Source organism: Hesperophylax consimilis, chromosome 17 (genome assembly GCF_061612785.1).
Source record: "Hesperophylax consimilis isolate HC1 chromosome 17, BYU_Hcon_1.0, whole genome shotgun sequence".
Taxonomy (NCBI): Eukaryota; Metazoa; Arthropoda; class Insecta; order Trichoptera; family Limnephilidae; genus Hesperophylax; species Hesperophylax consimilis.
The window spans coordinates 29,899,806-29,913,038 of record NC_142852.1 but is presented as its reverse complement, the minus strand read 5'-3'; the positions used below and the strand labels follow the sequence as shown (position 1 = coordinate 29,913,038).

General features: G+C 32.7%; 1 pseudogene; it reads right to left on the bottom strand.

Moving 5' to 3' along the window:
• Positions 1 to 12,358: 12,358 nt before the first annotated feature.
• Positions 12,359 to 12,812, bottom strand: LOC149416396 (uncharacterized; annotated as a pseudogene).
• Positions 12,813 to 13,233: the final 421 nt, after the last annotated feature.

Here is a 13,233-nt window from a genome sequence, read left to right as displayed (position 1 = left end):
TATCTACCGATAAATGCTAAAAAAAGTGAGTTATCTCTAAAAAATTTTGACAGTGTACGGAGGATAACTTTTGTCAATAATAAGTGCATAACTAAACTGAAATATCTTATTATGGCAATAAAACTCATTGAATTCAATAAAACTCAGTGTCTGTCTTTCGAGACCCCAACGTCGAGTGCCTCTAAAGTGATTATAAAATTAATGGACACAAAAAAAAATTATAAATAATTTATATTTTTAAATCACTTTTATGAACAATTGACTATATTGACGAATTAATCCCGGTTCCTAATAACCGGCGATAGTGTAGTGGTTAGCGCAGTTGACTAAATTTGGCCAGTTCAAGAGAAGCAGTGTTCAATACTCAGCCCAACCAAAACATTTTAACTTTTTTCTTTTTTTCTCATAAGTGTAAAGTGCACTACAACTCCATCTATGTACAGACTACAAAAATAAACAATATTAAAATAAATTAATTCATCGAGTTTTAGTCTTGTACTGACTAAAGTGATATTTTCATATCAGATTGCCTGCAAACAGGCGTCAGAGGTAAAAGTGATATTAATATTGCCTACCAACAGGCGCTACAAAATTAATCTTCATAAACAAATACCACAGACATCAGCTGACAACTTCTGCCAAGTGATATTAAACTACAATAAATCCTAAATGGCTGACCCCCCTTGTACCCCACCAGGTGTTAAAGATCCCTTCAAAAAATCGGGAACTACGCCAAGATCACCTATAATCCGAAGTCATAGCAGCCCAGAACTTAAGTCTCCAATACAAACCCGAGCTGAAAGCAAAAAAGTAGTGGACAAACAACAAAAGAAGGGAATTAAGACCAAACCACCAGCATTAAGCAAAGGACAAATGCCCGCGTCAACCAGCTTGACCACCGTTGTACCTTCTCAATTTGATATGCTAGTCGAGAAAATGGAAAAAGAAATGTCAACTAAACTGGAAGCCTTTAAATTGACGATTATAAAAAAAATTGACGATGATAACCTAGAAAGTAGAAACTCGAGAGATCTTATCAGCAGACAATATGACAATCGTATGGCTAAAATGGAAACCATCACTAAATTGGTTGAGTCACTGAAAAATACACTTGTCGAAAAGGACAATCAAATAAAGTGCCTGGAAAACAAATTGTCGGAAGTAGATCAAAGACCACAAGGTGCCTGGAATACGGTTGCTGCTACCCACTCTCAGTCAAGTAGCCAATTTCCCCGCTTGCCACCTATAACCAGGAACAATGCTCCTCCTGGCCCTGCTAGACCTTCAGTTTTAGTTTTTCCAGCTGAAAATTCACAGTCCACCTCTGAAGCTACCCTAAAAACACTGAAAACTGCAATAAATCCTGCCACCCTGGGCATTCAAGTGACGGGGTTGCGTGAGTTAAAAAGTGGTGGGGTGTTAATCCACCCTAGCACTTCAGCCGAAGCGAAAAAATTGGCAAATGCTCCAGCGCTATCTGAAGCGGGCCTAAAAGCAACCATCGCCCCAAACCGCCTCCCTCGCATTGCTATCCACGACCTTCCTCAAAATATTTCGCCTGATGAAATTATAAGTGCCGTCCATCATCAATCCACCAACGATACAGGTCTATCTTTAGAACGTTTAAAGGAGAATCTGACCTTTTCTCATAAATCTGGCCCCCGCACAGGAAATTGCATCCACATTTTCAGAGTTCCTCCATCTGTTCGCCACTCGTTGATATCTCGCACTAAACTTGCCATTGACTGGCAGCTACACCGGGTAAGAGACTGGGTAGATAGTTTGAAGTGTGGCCACTGTCAACTGTATGGTCACATTGCCTCGAAGTGCCAAGCAGACTTACCCACCTGTCCTCACTGTGCCAAAGTTGGCCACAATCGAGATGCCTGCCCCAAAAAGGAGAAATCTCCTGTATGTGCCACCTGTACTTTCTTTAGAAAACCGGCTTCCCACAACACTGGAGCTCAAGACTGCCCCGCCCGCCAAGCTGCAGAGAGACGTGAACTTTCTAGGACAAATTTTTTAGGTTGAACCTAAACAATCATTCCGTGAAAAATTCTTTCTCGACGTACTACCAAAATGTCCGTGGCCTAAATACAAAACTAAACACTATTCGCTGTAACGTCAATGTATGTCATTGTGACTTCTTATTCTTTACCGAAACATGGCTCTCTGATAATGTCGCATCTGCTGAACTTGGACTGTTTGATTATAATATTTTTCGCAGTGACCGTTCAACTACTTCTGGGAAGTCAAAAGGAGGTGGAGTGATGATATGTGTAAACAAAAAATACCCTTGCCATATTCTAGAATCATCCAACAATGTTTGTGATCAATTATTCTTGTGTGTTCTATTTGGCACCAAAAAGCTTGTACTTGGTTGTGTTTACATTCCCCCGTCTTCCTCGTTAGAAGTCTACAAGTCACATACTGCTTTAGTTGAGCATGTATCTAGAAACGCTGGTTCATTGTTTATTTGTGGTGATTATAATTTGACTAAAATATTGTGGCTAAATGACAATAAAGGTGTCAACACTCTAACTAGTAATCTTTCCTCACAAGCTATTGAAATTGTTAATTGTTTTGCCTATTTGAATATGTTTCAAATAGGCAAAAGTAAAAGTAAATAGTAAATGCTGTCACTAACTGTTTGGGTTCTTGCCTGGATTTAATTTTCACTAGTATACAAAATGTCATAGTAAGTGAAGCTGATATCTCCTTATTACCAATTGATAGATATCATCCACCTCTCTCGATTAACATCTCAAATTTTTTCAAACTCGCTTCATTGAAACCAAATGTCTCATATCACTACAAATTTCTCGATGGTGACTATTCAAATTTTAACAATTATCTTTCTCAGATTAACTGGTCAACACTATTTTTAAATTCTGATATTAATGACGCTGTATATAAATTTAATGAATGTTTATCACGTGCTATTGATCTGTTTATTCCTAAGGGATTATACTGTCAACCCAAGATTCCAAATTGGTTTAGCTCGACACTTAAACAATTAATAATTGAAAAAAAGAAAACCCATAAGTTATTTAAAGTGACTGGAAACTTAAACTTTTATCAAAAATTCTCTCAGCTAAGGGAATTGTCCAAAATTGAATCAGCCAAGTGCTATAAATCCTTTGTTGAAGATACAGAGTCAAAACTACTCAAAAATCCTAAACAATTTTGGCAATTTGTTGCGCAAAAGCGTGCTGATAATGATCTCCCCTCAAGTATGTATTTTAATGAAACTCATGCTACTAATGGAAATGACATCGCCAACCTTTTTGCTAAACATTTCTCCTCTGTATATTCTGATGCGTCATGCACCATCCCTCCACTTAACTATGACCAAAATATTGACTTGAATGATTGCCAAATATCACTTGTAGAGGTATACCAAGCCTTAAATAATCTTTCTCATAAAAAAACTTCCGGACCTGATGGCATTCCAGAAATCTTACTAAAAGAATGTAAATATACTTTAGCTAACCCAATTTGTATGTTGTACAACTTATCACTATCATCTGGAACTTTTGCAGACTCATGGAAAATTTCATATATTCGACCCATTTTCAAGTCTGGGAACAAATCAAATATTGGAAATTACAGAAAAATATCAATTATATCTAATATTCCGAAAATATTTGAATCAATAATTACAAAGAAAATCACTCCTATTTTCAAAAATGTTCTTATTGAGGAACAGCATGGATTTAGATCAGCGAAATCTACAACAACTAATTTACTATCTTTTACAAACATCATTGTTAAAGCTTTAGAAGACAACTCTCAGGCTGATGTCCTTTACACCGACTTCTCTAAAGCCTTTGACAAAGTAAATCACTCAATACTCATGGCCAAACTTTATGCTTTAGGTATTAGAAACCCTATGTTATCATTTTTTCAATCTTACTTGAGTGACAGAAAACAAAGAGTTAACATAAATAACTTTGAATCCTTTAACATTGATGTAACGTCCGGTGTTCCCCAAGGAGCCCATTTGGTACCGCTTCTTTTTAACCTTTTTATTAACGACTTAACTAAAGTTTTTTCGCACACACGCTTCTGGCTTTTTGCTGATGATAATAAGATCCTTAAGATAATTAAATCCTTTCATGACTGTTTACTATTTCAACTTGATATTGATTCATTTAACGATTGGTGCAAACTAAACTGCTTGGAACTCAATGTTGATAAATGTAAAGTTTTGTCCTTTTACAGAGCCAATAAACCTTTTCAGTTTGAGTATAAACTAAATGGTGCTTGTCCATCAACTGTCACATCCATCAAGGACCTTGGGGTCACTCTTGATTGCAATCTCTCTTTTCGAAATCATATAAATAACATCGTAAATAAATCACTTAAGCTACTCGGGTTCATTCATAGAATTACCTCAGACTTTAAACATATAAGAACACTTAAAACTCTATATTGTTCGTTGGTTCGTCCTCACCTTGAATATGCCAGTGTCATTTGGTCTCCTTTCTATGCTGTCCACATTAGTCACATCGAATCTGTCCAACATCGCTTCCTACGGCGAATTGCTTGGAGGTTAGGACTTGAAAGAGGCGATTACTCATATGAGGAAATTGAACAGACTTTAAACCTATCTTCATTAGAAAAACGTAGAAAAGACTCCGATCTAATTTGCATATTTAAAATAATCAACAGTATAACCGACTCACCTGAACTGCTACAACTCATTCAATTCAACACCCCATCCCGTAGACTCCGAAATAATGAATTGTTGTTCCTCAATCACCATTCAACTAACTATGGGTACCATTCTTCTTTGTCTAGAATGTCGAGACTTGTAAACTCAAGTCAGAGCATTGAATTTTTTGGTGTAAGTCTAAATGACTTTCAAAAAGCGATACGTAATGTGTAATTTTTCACAACTAAATCGTTATTGATGCTATGACTTGTAGTTATTTTCTATATGAACATTTTCTATTTCACATTGTCTTTGCCCTTCACATTCATGTACTCTCCTTTCACTGTCATCTATGTTTTCTTATTCGTGTCAATATTATGGTTTTAATGGACATATTGTCCGTAAATTAATAAATAAATAAATAAATAAATTACACAAATTAAAAAATTAAGTTATCAGTTTAGTATGTTGCATTTTATATGTTTTCAAGTTACACTTGAAAATGTCTACATCTTGTAAGGCATTGTGAGTTTTATTTTTTCCTATTAAATAGTTTTGCGAATATTTGGCATAAGAAGATTCGTGATTTACTTTGTCAAATGCCTTTGAAAAATCTGTAATATGTAATATAAGATCTATACAAAAATATTGGGATGTATTGCATATATATTTACTTAATTGTTTGAAGCATATTGACATTCTGATGCTATGTGAAACATCTGTTCAAACTGAAAGTATGTGTATTTACAATATTCCTGGATATAATGCATATAACTACTGCAGGACTGATAAGTCAGGAGGAGGTATTATATTGTATATAAGAAACAAATTTGAATTTAGACTAAAAACATTAAAATCAATACATTTTGAAAATATATCAGGAAAGCTCATACTCCAGGACAAAACTAAAGTCAATATAATAGCCATCTATAGACCTCCTAATTTCAGTAAATCTTCATTTCTGACGGAATTATCATCATATCTTGAGACAAATTATAGTAAGGAAAATATTATCTTACTTGGAGATATAAATCTTAATTTGCTTGATGAACAAGATAATATTGTAACTTCGTATGAAAACTTACTTACTAACCATTATTTAACTAAATGCATCAATGTAGTAACCAGAGAAGCTGTATTAAATGGACAAATTACTCGCACGTGTATTGACCATATATTTGCTAAATTTAGAGGCAAGAAAATAACAGCTTGCGCCTGTGAAAATAATATTGCCGATCATTTTATCATTGCTATTAATATGAAATATCATAAACGTCAGGTAGACTTTGCAAATAAGTATATTCAAATCATCTCACAAAAGGATATTGATAGACATATCGGAGATTATAACTGGAGTAAACTTATAGAGGAGAAGGATTGTATTTCATTATATGAAAAAATAAAATCTTTATTTAATAAATTTTACAAGAGTAGTTCTAAAACGATAGTGCAAAAACCGAAAATACGACCTTATGCAATAAATGAATGGGTAAGCAGTGAATTATTATGTCAAATAAATAAAAGGGATAAACAATATAAAAAATGGAAAAGTACACCAACAAACAAAACATATGAAACAGAATACAAAAAATCACGAAACCTTGTAAATAAACTTATAAATAAAGATAAAACTAACTACTATTATAATAAATTTAAAAACTGTTTTAATGATACAAAAAAAACCTGGGATGAGATAAATAATATTTTAGGACGTAAACCCAAAAACGATTGTGATGAAACAATAACACGATATATGTTAAAAGATAGAACTGAGGATTCTGTGTCAAATGATTTTGTGAATTACTTCTCGGATAGCATCAGCAACATGTTACATAAATGCAATCACAAAGCTACTAATATTGTACTGGAAGAACTGCCTCACAGTTTATTTATACCAAGAGCTATTTAATTGATATATATATTTATTTTATTTTTTTATTTTATTTAAGTACATAAAACAGGCATGGTGCCCAAGAATTTACATACATGGATGTTTAAATACATAATAACAACTTTAAATTTATATACATGGATGTTTAAATACATAATAACATCAAAAATAGTAACAAAATGAAAAAGCTAAATATGCAGAAGTAAATAACAAATAAGAATGGGTAAAAGGTAAATACAAATATGTTCATAAACGATTTGTTATTGTCACACCTGTACTGGTGAGACAATGAATTAAGTAGGTACAATGTTGCTTCTCATTAAATAAAGGGTTTCATCACAATATCAGCTTAATATGATTAAAGGTAATACATTTTTTTTGAAGTGTTTAAATTGGTCATTAAAAATGTCTATTACATTATTAGAGCCATGTATAATGTTATAGTTTCTTAATGTTCACGGTACAGGGGAAAAATATCCTGTATTTGTGTGGTAGGCTTTAATATAGAAAATGTCGTTTATCCTCCTTGTTGATTTTCTTGATGGAATATTGATGTTAATTTGGGATAAAATGTTTGGTGTATCAACTGATGCATGTATGATTTTGTGTAGGAGCAGTACATCAGAAAGTTTACGTTTTTTATATTTTTTTTTTATATTGAAAACATTGTTAAAAAAATGAAAAACTCTAAAAGCACAGGTATTGACAATATAAGAATGTTTGATTTAAAAAGAAATATAAAAACTCTTGGGCCAATAATTACTCATTTAATCAATACGATAATAAAGCAAGCAAAAATTCCACAAGAATTTAAATGTAGCATTACTAGACCAATATTTAAAGGTGGAAAACACATTGAACTGGGAAATTATAGGCCTATTAGTTTACTACCTGCGTTAGAAAAAATTCTCGAAATTTTTTTATCAAATAAATTAAATAATTACACTGAAAAATTCTCTATCATAGATCCAAATCAATATGGCTTTCAAAGAAAAAAAAAATACTGAAAAATTACAACAAGATTTTTCCAATTACATAAATAATCAATTAAATAATAAATTACATGTTATTGTGTTATTTATCGATAACTCTAAAGCTTTTGACACAATTAACTCTAAAAAACTGCTAGAAACCTTAGAAAAAATTGAAATAAGAGGAAATGTGTTAAATTTTTTTAAATATTATCTTAGAAATAGAAAAATATGTACAAAAACAAATAATACTTTTAGTAAAACAAAGAATGTATCTGCACTACACTATATATAATTTATGTAACTATAATGAAAAAACTTTTCTCTTTTGTTAAACTTTTTGCATTTGCAGATGATACGGCATTGGTCATATCACATAAAGATCTAAAAATTGCAATTGAACTCATGCAAATTGACTTTAATCAACTCTGTAAATGGTCACATGATGCAGGACTATTAATAAATGCTAAAAAAACCAAAGTTATGCATATAAGATCACCTAATGCCAGATTTCAATTTAATCCTAATATTATTTCTCATAATTTTAATTGCATCCATAAAAATATCCCGACTAATTGTAAATGTGAAAGCTTAGAATTAGTTACAGAATATGTCTATCTTGGTGTTACAGTAGATTGCTTTTTCAAATGGGACAAACATATTAAAAAAACCCGTAAAAGACTCAGATCAATTGCTGGCAGAATGTACACATTAAATGTTTTCCTATCAATTGAAACACTTAAAATAATTTATATGTCAATGGCAGAATCTATTATAAGATATGGATCAACCATATGGGAAAATACTAGTATAACCAATCTGAAACAAGTCCAAGTTGTACAAAACGCAATTGTAAAATTACTAGTCGTCCCTAATATTTTTAAACAGAGACATAATACACCGTTGCTGTTTCAGAGTGCCAAAATTTTACCTGTTAAGGCTATTCTATGGCAAAAAATCATAATTCAGTATATATTTATCCCGCAGCATAAAGAGAAATTAGAACATAAAAAAACACTAAATTCGGGTTAACAGTTCCGAAATTTAATAATAAATACGGACAGAGAACGTTTGAATACAACATACCGAAGATATTTAATTTATTACTTGACACTATAAATCAATGGTCTATGAATAAGGTTAATATGGTGAAAAATTGGCTATTGGAAAAGTTTTTATTAAATTTTTTATGTATGAAAAATGTTGAATCTGTACATTTAAGATGTAAATTATAACTTCTTAAATGTATATGTAACTTAACTTTAAGCACCTGTTGACAAGCCAATTCAATTGGCTTAGCAGGACTTGTTTGTTGATATGTATTAACTATTCATACAATAAAAATAAAATAAAAACAGATGGCCCTGTTTTACTTTATTTCAAAAATGCCTATTTATCCAACTGATTAAAAAAGCATGTTTTTTCCTCTCACAGGTGACATCTATGTACATAATATAGGTATATAGAAACACACGCTTATTTGAATGCGTTGTGTCAAAATTTCAAAGCAATCGGTGTAGAACTTTCAGAGATTTAAGAATTCGAATAAACGAACATTAACATTTTCATTAATATAGATAATAAAAATCCAGTCGTTTTTATTTACATAATTTCTTATAATATAAATAAATAAACAAAATATTTAAACATAAAATGTATTTCTACCACAATTTATTCCAGCCATTTTGAAATATGATTATAATACATATACGTAACTTATTTTACATAATAAAAAGCCAGGTTTTTGAGTCAGGTTCATTTATCTTAATACGGTAAAATTATTCATAACATGTGGGTTTTTTATTTACATAATTTGAGAGTGTGTCCGATTAGAGCAGCTATCGGCAGACTGATGGAACCTAAGCGCAAGCCTTATACTAAGTTGAGTGGTCGCGCTTTCGGAGCATCTGGGCCGAAGGCTTGGAATAAACTCCCTCCGGAACTAAGATCCATAACAAGTCCAACAGAATTCAGGTCTTAACTAAAAACTTACCTTTTTAAGCTATCATACCGTTAAATTAAATATTCCATTCCTGAGAGAAAGTCCAATTATATCCAATTTTCCAATTATGTCCTAAATCCTGTATCTAAATTTCGCTTATAAACAGTTAGTTAATGTTAATTAAGTGTTCATCTCAAGGGACATACCAGGTAAGTATTGTACTGTATATTATCTCCATATATAGTTAGTAATAATATAGATCAATGAAATTTTTAATGTATTTTTACAGCGCCCTTGAGGGGATTTTGCAAGAAAAAGGCGCTTTACAAATCATCCGAATATAATAATAAATATTAGAGATTTGTTGGCCAATTTGATAATCAATTATTTTATTAAATTTATATTTTTGCATCTTCTCGTATGTGAATCACGTTTTCTTTTGTTATGTTGATATACATACCCGCGGATTTCACATGGTTATTCTTCTAAAATGTAATTATTAATTTTCGCATTAATTAATATTAACGTAAAATAAAAATATTAAACAGCACTGTATTTCTTATTTTCAATTAATTTTCGCGTAAATTAATATCAAGGTAAAATAAAAATATTAAACAGCACTATATTTCAAAATCTTTAAGGCTAAAAGTTGTTTTGTTTAATGTCATTATGTTGAATGAAATGTTTGTTTTTTTTTCGAAATGCGTAATAAAAACAATAGTTGTTTTATTACGCATTTAATTTTTTATTACAGTGACCGGTCAAACATGTTCAAGCAACATCGCATTTCCGAAAGTCGGTCTCTCACCAAGGAAGAACTGAGAGCATCAATTCTGACTTAATTCAATATTTATATATTTAATAATGAATAGCATAGCTTTCTCTTTATGGATACGCTGTGATAAAACTTACTCTCGAGAGAAGTCCCTTGATATAGGGCAAAACAGATAGCTGCAGGGACAATTGTAACAAATCAGTATATGTCTTCGGTAACTAGATAAGAATAATATTGAATTTTTAAATAAATTCCTGTTTTATACATTACCTCTTCGGTCGTGTACTTTCTCCACTCTGCATTCTCACCAAATCGGGTCACTAAAGTTGGGACGAGGGTGGTAAATTTAGTTATAAAGAGATGTAAGTTATTTACGTAATAGGGTTTTAATTCGGTTTGGCAAAGTTTTAACACATACTCTTAATCATACTTAGATCTACTTATTTCTAAATCTCAACAAGTTGTCATTTAGTTCGGGTTGCTTCTACATTGTTCACATCGTCATTGTCAATTAAACGCATGATATTAATAATAAATTTAAAAAAATTATCATATTTGAATGATTTATACAGCGTCGTTTTTGTGCAAAATAACTTCAAGGGCAATATTGTTCACCGTGTTGTTATTGAGTTCTTTGCGTGGCCTTAGTAAGGCCGAAGTTCAGTTCAGCAGCTCAGGGCCTCCTAGCCGAGACTCCAGCAAAGTCTCCCACCAGCGCCATCGCCTTTGTACTTTGCACTTTGGCCATTGGCCGTGTCAGGTCACCGCACTTCTTCGTCTCATGCCCAGCTTTACGGTGCCGAACGGAGAAACATATCTCGAACTCAACTGAAAATTCTTCATCCACCGCCCAGCATCATGCCGCCGGGCAGGGAACGCGTACTTGGTTAAAAAATTACTTTGACGAGATTGATTCGTTCAATATCTGTAATCTGAAATCTTGGTGTCGGAGTGTAAAGAATTTGTCGTAGTTGCTTTGGTAAAAACATCATAAAAAAGTTATCAAAATTTAGCAGTCATACCAATACTATTTGGTTTGACGACCCGTTTTTAATCATTTGTGACTATAACATGTCCAAAATTGAATGGAATAATCTACAAATGTTAACTAACAGAGACCGACGTTCACTCGCCTTACTTAACTTCATATCTTTTGCTCAATTTAACCAGTTATCTAACAAATATGGATTCATTTTGGACCTCGTTTACTGTAACACCCTAGCTTATATATCGCTTGGCGATTAAACATTTAGTTAAAAAACAAGAATTTCTAATAATGCACCTTCTCGAACAGTAAAATTGTTTCAGCAGAATAAGCAGATTTTAACCAGCGAAAGAAATCGACGGGTCAATCGTGAGAAGTGTATGTTAATGCAGCGTTAAAAACGTTTTTTTTAAATTGAACTTATCTAGGAGTAAAACTATTTAAATAAAAATTTAAAAAACTAAGTTTTTTCTTCACAACCATAAGAATGACCTCAGTAAAAAAGACTTTAAAAAATCTACATAGCCCTTTGCCAATCGTTCTTAAAATACGGAATTATCAGATGGGGCAGTGCAAATGACAATATCTTAAAAACAACTTATTTAAACGAAAAATCCACAGTTAAAATTATTCTGGAAGATCCCGTAAGAACTAGCATTAGCTTCGCATTCAATGGTACTAAATCGTATAAAATAATAACACTCTCATTCAACAGAAGGAAATCATAATATAAATAGAAGAGAGAGAAGATTAACAGTTGCTCTCGGAAAATGAAAAAGGTTTTTTACCGCTGTGTTTTAGCATGTGTCTCATCAGGTGCCACATTAATTTTCGCCTTTTTCTTTCGAAAACATGAATAGTTGCACTCTGAACATAAAAAAAGGTTTTTCTCCAGAGTGAGTCAGCATGTGTCTTATCAGGTGCCACATTCAATAACATGAATAGTTGTAATCGGAACACGAAAAAGGTTTTTCTCTTCTGAGTCAGCATGTGGCTCGTGAGACGGTCCTTTGGAGAAAATATTTTTTTGAAAAAGAACACGAAAAAGGTTTTTGTCCACTGTGAATCAGCTTGTGTTTCTTGAAATATTATTTTTGGGAAAATGAATAGTTCAACTCGGAACATTAAAAAAGGTTTCTATCCTGTGTGAGTCAGCATGTGGCTCGTCCGACTGTCCTTTCGAGAAAATGATTTGTTGCACAAAGAACATGTAAAGGGTTTTTCTCCACTATGATTAAGAATGTGTCTCTTCAGAGTGTCTCTTCAGAGTGCCTCTTCGAGAACATGAATAGTTGCACTCGGAACATGAAAAAGGTTTTTCTCCACAATGAGTGCGCACATGTTTAGTCAGGTTGCTTTTTTGAGAACATGAATAGTTGCACTCGGAACATGAAAAAGGTTTTTCTCCAGTGTGAGTCAGCATATGACTCGTCATACTGCTCTTTCGAGAAAATGAATTGTTGCACCAAGAACACGAAAAAGGTTTTTCTCCAGTATGAGTCAGCATATGTCTCGTCATACTGCTCTTTTGAGAAAATGATTTGTTGCACCAAGAACATGAAAAAGGTTTTTCTCCACTATGAGTGCGCATATGTTCAGTCAGCTGGCCTTTTTGAGAACATAAATAGTTGCACTCAGAACACGAATAAGGTTTTTCTCCAGAGTGAGTCAGCATATGACTCGTCAAAGTGCTCTTTTGAGAAAATGAATTGTTGCACTTGGAACATGAAAAAGGTTTTTTTCCACTATGAGTGCGCATATGTTTAGTCAGGTTTCCTTTTTCAGAACATGAATAGTTGCACTCGGAACATGAAAAAGGTTTTTCTCCAGTGTGAGTCAGCATATGTCTCGTCAAAGTGCTCTTTTGAGAAAATAAATTGTTGCACCAAGAACATGAAAAAGGTTTTTCTCCAGTATGAGTCAGCATATGTCTCGTAAAATTGCTTTTATCAGAAAATGAATTGGTGCAGTAAAAACATGAAAAAGGTTTTTCTTTACTGTGAATCAGCGTG